This window comes from Trichosurus vulpecula, chromosome 5, assembly GCF_011100635.1.
Source record: "Trichosurus vulpecula isolate mTriVul1 chromosome 5, mTriVul1.pri, whole genome shotgun sequence".
In the NCBI taxonomy this organism is placed as follows: Eukaryota; Metazoa; Chordata; class Mammalia; order Diprotodontia; family Phalangeridae; genus Trichosurus; species Trichosurus vulpecula.
The window spans coordinates 50,860,787-50,868,686 of record NC_050577.1 but is presented as its reverse complement, the minus strand read 5'-3'; positions in this window follow the sequence as shown (position 1 = coordinate 50,868,686).

Here is a 7,900-nt window from a genome sequence, read left to right as displayed (position 1 = left end):
CCTAGAAGTCATCCTCAACTTTTTACTCTCATACACTACCTTCTCCATATTTAGCAGTTAGGTTTCCCAGTGGGTAAAGGACTGGGCATGGAATCAGGAAGCCTTGAATTCAAATCCAGCCTCAGACGCGAGCTGTGTGACTCTGGGCAAGTCACAACCTGTGTTTGATTCATTTTCCTCATCTGTATAATGAGCATAATAACCGTACTCACCTCCCAGAGTTGTAGATGAGATAAAAATGGTAAAGCACTCAGCAGAGTGGCCAGCACACAGTAGGTGCTACATAAATGCTAGCTGTTATTATTAACATTAATGTTACTGCGTCCCTCACCCAGTCTCATTGATTCTACCTCCACGACACCGCTCACAATCGTCCCTTTCTCCACACTCACACCACGGCCAGCTTAGGTCAGACCCTCATTGCCTTTCACCTGGACTCTTGCAATGACCTCCCTACCGATGTCTCATCATCCAGGCTCTTCCTACCTCCAATAAGCTCTGCGCAGATGCCACATGGACATTCCTAACACACTAGGCTGACCAGGTCACCTCCCTACTTAAGAAGCTTCAGGTGCCAGGACCAAAAAAAAAAAAAACCCATAGGAAGGTCATCAGGGCTTCCCTGTCTTTTGTCCTTGGCATTACTTTCCTTTTTCCACAGTTCCCTACTGCCTGTACGATAGGCTAACACTCTTCTCTTTGGCATTTGAAGCCCTTTATAATCTGGCTCCAGATTATTTTTCCAGGCAGATTACAGATTGTGCCTCTCACTCTGCATTTGAGCTTGCTCAAATGGCCTGTTAACTCTTCTCTGCTGATAGCATCCCATCGTTCCCCCTCCATTCCTTTCCATAGGCTATCCCCCATTCCTGGAATACTCTCTTCCTTTACCTCTACCTCCCAGAATCCCTCACTCCCTTCAAGGTCCAATTTAAGCTCTTCTTCCTTCAAGAGGCCACTGTCTGATTGTTAGGGCCTCACAATTATTTCTTATCTATGCACAATTTACTTATCAGAGAACGTGTTTTCTACTTGAGTAGAACGTAAGCTCTTGAGGGCAAAGCTGGGTTTTTTTTTGTCTTTGTAACCCCAGAACTTAGACTGGCACCCCGCACACAGAAAATACTTGCTGATAGATTGAGAAATGGGGTCACGAAGAGTCAGACACGACTGAAGATGACTCAATGACCACAGATCGATAAATAACTATTAGGCAGCACACAACAGCACAAAAATGCATTAAAGAGTTTCCAAAGAGGGTGCTATGAAGGGCATGAAGGGGGAAATGTCAACTGAGGAGACTAGGAAAGACTTCATGGAGAAGGGATCTGAACGAGAAGGAATTCAGGGGATGAAGAAGGAGAATGAAGACATTCCAGTCACAGGTAACTCTGTGAACACAGACACAGAGATTGGGACATATGTAAGTGGCAGAGTAGTCTCCTCTGACTGGAACACAGAGGGCATGGACAGGTTAATTTGAAATGAGGATTCAAGAGGCCCTTGACCTCCAATCAAAACAATCTAAACTTCACCTAGTAAGCATTAGGAAGATACCACAATTGCGTGTGTGTGTGTGTGTGTGTGTGTGTGTGTGTGTGTGTGTGTATGTATGGACACATGAACAGCCAGCTGCAGAGATAAAGCATCTCTGCTCCTCCCCTGCCCAGCCACTCCTAGGAGTCTTCCTTATTCAAAAGCCACCAGGAAAGAAAAGATCGATTGTCAGCAAATACAAAGACGTGTCTGGATCAGAGACCCCATGATTATTCTGTATCCTGAAAGACTCATTGGGTTTCCTGAGCAAACGAAATAGAGGAGAGAAAGTAAGAACTAACAGCAACAGCAATAATATAAATGAAGCTATAGCGAGGCATTAACTTCCTGTATACAAATGTCCCGGGCTTTGAACTATTCTACATTTATAATTCAACATATATGTTTAATCTAGGTCAGGGGTTCTTTGCTTGGGATCCACAGATCCCTTAAGGGTTTTGCAGGAGTCCATGGATTTTTCAAAATTATTTTGGTAGCTGTATTTCAATATGCTGGGCATCCTTTGCAATCATGTACAATTTAATTTATGTATTTTAAAACATAATTCTGGAAAGGGGTCCATAGGCTTCATCAGACATCTAAAAAAGTCTATGACATAAAACAAGTAAAGGATTCTTGATCTAGGTTAATCAGATTTGCTAAGTAAGAAAAAAATGTGATTTGTTGGCATTTATCAAGGTAAATTCACTGTAACATAAGCTCTTAATCAACGGGAGGCGAGGATTCCACATATGACCTTGCTTTTAAAAAAATGACACGTCTACTTATTGCTCAAGTAACTCAAGTTAAAGAACTGGAAAAGAGGAGACTTAGGTTGAAATCAGTACCATAGACACTAGCTGGATTTGTCTTATTTCTAAGAGGATCAGCAAGAGCGTAAAGCCTTTGGGTTCTGAATAAATCCTGGCAGCTTTGCCTCCCACTTTGGCAGCCTACCACTAAGGCATTGTCTGTAGGACAACAGCTCCCCTTCCCAGGCAGACTATCACCAGATGTACCCTCAGGTTACCAGTCTGGGGAGTTTTAAGGGAGAGGGTGGGAAAAAAGGACACCTGCTGAGGTGACTGACTGCCCCACCCTCCTTCCTTGGCTCATTTGTCTGTATTTTGGGCAGATTGTGTTAGACAGTGAAATAGGCAGGTCCCTTAATCAGGCACAGGGTGGCTAGAAATGTTTTGCTGAGAACTCACCTGCTGGGTTTTCAGTACGTGGGTGACATGATCAGATCTGCTTTCATCAGAACTACTCGGTTACAACCCAGAGCATTAAAAGAGTACACAGTACAAGAGATAGCCCAGAAATGCCCTAACTTTTTAATCTGGTCTGTACTCACGTCAAGCCAAAACAAGCATTTATTATAATAGAAAGGAAAAGAAGTGGAAATGGGAAAGGAAATTGGAGGGAGAGGGGATGGGGGATGAAGTTAATGGGGCTGGGCATCCAGAAGACCCGGAGTCAAGAGTGCAGCCTGAAAAGGAATGAAGACCCAGCTGCCCTGGGTGCCCTCCTTAAAATGGAGATTGTGGGAGGAAGCAGCCAATTAGAGTGAGAGGTTGCACAGCCAAAGTTAATATCAGCTACCCCCCAAAAATGTATTATATGTATGCTTTATTTTGTATGTACTCGTTTATATATATAGTGTTTATACCCAATAGAACATAAGCTCCACGAGGGCACAAGCTTTTTGCTTGTCTCTTTGCTTTGCACCTCCATCACTGCTTAGCACATAAAAAATGCTGGATAAATATCTGTTATGTTATTTTCCATTGCACCAGGAAAATTTAGCAAGGAAAGGGATTTGCATACGGAGCAGATGTTTGGTTTTTTCTCAATCATCTTTATGAAAACCACCTCAATCGGCCAATGAATGTTTATCGAATCAGCTTGATTTTATGTTTAGCCTTGTTAAGTGGCAAAAGCCAACCCTAAAATAATGATTAAATGCATTCGTATGGTTTTAAAGACTTGCCAAAAGAAAATTCTTATTTGTTGGTGTATTTGCTTGATCCCTTTCTCATCTCTAAAGCAAACTTTTTCCTGAGAAAGTCTTCATTTTGAATTTGAATGTTCAATTGGGTTCATTTCAGATATCTTTGTCTTCCTTTAATTCTACTATAACTCTTAGAAATATCCATTCATGCAAAAAGCAATGTCAACAAAAGCAGGATGGCAAGGAATACCTTGATTTGCCCTTTATTTTCAACCGGTCCCCAGACCAAACTTCCCTTCACATCTCACCTAGCTGTCCAGCCATGTCCCTGGGCCATCCTGCCCTATCACCACAGCCTCACTTCTCTCTACCTGGATCAGGCAGCCCTCTGTACCACCAGACCCCCAGATTGATGCCCGAGTCCATAAGGAAATTAATCTGCTTCAACTTTGGAGTTGCCACCCTGAACCTTGAGCCATCTTGGTTGTTTTTGTGTTTTACATGAGTTGCTCCTCAGACCAGGCTTCATTTGAGGTAGGGAGATCAATTAGTAGGCTTCCTAATAGTCAGGTGGAAAGTGACAAGGGTCTGAACTTGGATGGTAGAAAGGTGAGTGGAGAGAAGTGGACAGATGGAAGAGATATCGTGGAGGTAGAAACAAGAAACTCCTCATGATGGAGTTAGTGCTTCATGTGAACCTTGAATAGGACTGGGGATTCCAAGAGGCAGAAATGAGGAAACAGCCTCCTTAGCATGGGGGACAGCCTTTCTGTCAGCTGATTTGATGTTCCTTCTTATATTGTATAAACCTGGTTTCCTTGCAAAAATTCCCAGAGAGACCCTGTCTTCTTGGCAAAGCTACCAACACAAAAACAAACAAAAAAACGGGTAAATAGATTGAGTTGGAGAAAGCCTTATGAATGAATGAAATAGCATTTGTTAAGTCACTGTTCTAAGAACTGGGGACACAAACATCCAATATGAGACTATCTCAACCCTCAAAGAAGTGAATTTCTAATGAAGAAACATCCTATCTAGGGGTCAGACCAGGGGAAACCTTGGTGAGGAGAAGGCAGAAAAGTGTGAGGGTTTAGGAGTGTAGTAGAGAAAATGGCCAGGTGAACAGTTAGGTGCTTTGATATTGCTTTTGGTGTTTGTACCAGTAATAAATCAATGGAACTATAGAGTCTGAATGCAGATCGAAGCATACTGTTTTCACTTCGTTTTTGTTTTTTGTTTCTCACGGTTTTCTCCTTTTGTTCTGATTCTTCTTTCACAACATGACTAATGAGGAAATAAGTTTAATTTGATGACACATGTATAACCTAAAATATAAGAAGAAAAAGCATATGTATAACCTAAAATAATTAAATAATAAATCTGTATACAAACAACTGATTGGGAAAGACTTGCATAAATGTGGCTGGCCATTTCCTTTCTACTAAAACAGAATGGATCCCACATTTACCAATGCAATGATCAGTGACTTCACAAGACTCATGGTAAATGAGGCCTCCTACCTCTTGTCAAAGGGTGGCAGACCATAGGAGCCAACGAGGCATATGCTGTCAGACACAGAACCCCAAGGCTCCTTGATTCTTCACTCTCGCTCACAATCCATGTCCAGGGAGTTGCCGAGTCCTGTGCCTCCGTGGTGTCTCCACATTCATCAGCTTCTCTCTGCTCATCTGGCTAAGGCCCTGGATCAGTTCCTCATCCCTTTTCACCTATTACATAAGCCTCCTAATTGGTCTCTCTGACTCAGGTGTCTCTTCCATAATCCATCCACAAAGACTGCCAAAGGTCTGACCCTCTCATTCCCCTGCTCACCCGTTAGTTTCCTGTTGCTTCTAAGATAAAACACAGACTGCTCTTTTGGTATTTAAATCCCTTCCCAGACTTATTACACAATACTCCCCTTGGTGAACTCTATGTTCCAGCCAAATTGGCCTCCTTGCTGTTCTCTATACTTACATCACATTCGCATTCCATTCCCCACCTCTTACCCCTTTCTACCTGCTATATACTCTCCCACCTGGAATGCACCCCTCCCCCAACTCTGCCTTATAGAATCCCTAGGGCCTTCAAGTTCAAGCCACCTCCCAGATTAAGCCTTAGGGACAGCTAGGTGGTGCCTCCTGACTCATCATCCTGAGTTCAAATCCAGCCTCGGACACTTCCTAGCTGTGTGACCCTGAGCAAGTCACTTAACCCTGTTTGCTCAGTTTTCTCATCTGTAAAATGAGATAATAACAGCACCGAATTCACAGGGTTGTGAGGACCAAATGAGATGGTATTTGTAAAGCATTTAGTACAGTTCGTGACACAGAATGACATACTCTCATAGCGGGAAGAGATCTTCTTTTCCAAGTTGAGTCTGAATAGGAAGTCGCTTTGCAGCATCCTGGACGAGTAAGCAAGCCAGCCTTTGCTTGACATCCTTAAACATGGGGGAAATCCAGCTCTTCCCAACGTGGCCCATTCCAATTTAGGATGGCTCTAACTGTTACGTAGATAAATGCGTTATTCTCTTTTATACCATAAAATCACAAAACCTTAGATCCAGAAAGGATCTGAAAGGTCATCAGGTTCAATTTTTCACTTAATGGATAGCTTCCATGGCCCAAACAAGTCCATTCCTCTCTCACAGTGCTTCTACTAGATCATTTGTTAGGTTTCATTACTCTGTTAACCAGAGGATCATGGAATCAGAGCCAGAAGGGATCTTAGTAGCCCTCAAGTCCATCCCCCTTACTTTACAGATGAGGAAACTGAGTGGCATAAAGCTAGTCGATTTCTGAGACAAGATTTTAACTCAGTCTTCCTGAATCTAATTCCAGGATGCTATCCACTGCACCATGCTGTCTCTTCACCCTTGAATAGTAAAGACTATAATACCAGAAGAGCTTCAATATTGTGAAACTCAAGTCTATCATGAGATGAGTATTGAACCTTTTATGGCACCTACAACCGTCCGTGCTCTTGTGAGCATGCAATTAGGACCTTAATTCAGCTCACAGAGGAAACAAAATTGTATTCTTTGGCTAATGTTTCAAATGGATTTCTCTATTTTACCTCCTTAACTAAAAGAGATTATTCTTGATCAAATGGCCTTAAAGGATCAATAAAGTTCCCCAAAATGCATTCCTCACTCCTGGAGAAAAAGTTAGTCACTGAGCATCTGGCCCAGGAAATACCAGAAGAGCTTATAAAGGAAATGCAATGGAAAGACTTTCATCCAAGTCCTAGTCATGCTAACCACTAAAACAGGCATCGGCAGTCTATGGCATGGAGCAGCAGGGGAGAGATTCTTTTTGGTCACATGGGGAGTGTCTTTAGCACATGCTCACGGCCCTTTCTTCCTCACCCCCTCTTGCATCTCCGAGCTCTTTCTTCCTCCTCTCTTTTTCTGATCTTCTCACTCTCCTCCATTATGCTCCCCTCCCATGACTCCCAGAACCCTCCCTTCATCACTCCACTGGGGCCTATTCTCCTCCACACCCCCACCGCCATCCGCAAATGTACCTCTTCTTTCTCTGAACATACTCACCCTGTGCCTACCCCTTTACCACTACCACCACTACCATGCCCTCTTTAAAGCTCCTATTCTTATAGAATGGGGTCAGCTAAAAGGAAAGTATTCAGACCATCTGATTAATTATTACCTCTTGATTCATATTAATTACTTGATTCATGGCCATTAGGCTGAACTGTTCATCCAGCTACTTCCACAGCTACATTTTTAAAGCATCAGTTATGAATCCAAATGAATTTTTGATTAAATTTATGGAAAAGACCACAAAGTCCTATCCTGGCAATTCATCATGACATGGCCCTAACCTGGGGTTTTCCCAGGCAAAAAATATGGCAGGCTCTTCTGTGATGGAAAAGCTTCAAGTATGAACTATAACTGTGTTTTGAGCACTGCCTAGCTAAGTACAGAAAAAGTCATCACTGATTTGACTAGCTACTTGGAGGTGAATTCTTTGGCCATGGTAACCAGGAAACAAAGAAAGATACCAGATGGCCCTTGGTCCCATGTGGTCCCCTTCTTCTGCAGTGATGGCAGGGCAGTAATGCAAAAGGGGTCACAGGATGCTGAGAATTCTATAGTTTTTTGACTATCTATGAATGTTAACTTAGTTATCATTACTCTAAATATGATCTTTGTTCCATGAGCAATGAACTGACATAGCACCAGAGAATGGGCTCTTAAACTAGGATTCGGAAACTTTTTAAAAAAAACATATTTCGATATCTATATTCTGTGACAAATAAAAAGCCCAAGAGACATGATTCCTGGGGAACTAATCATTTTATTAATTATGGCCAGCAAATAATTAATAAAGGGATGGTCATTTCTCTTGTAAACCAAAGATGAATCTTGGAGGCCTCTGAATGCTTAAAAAATCT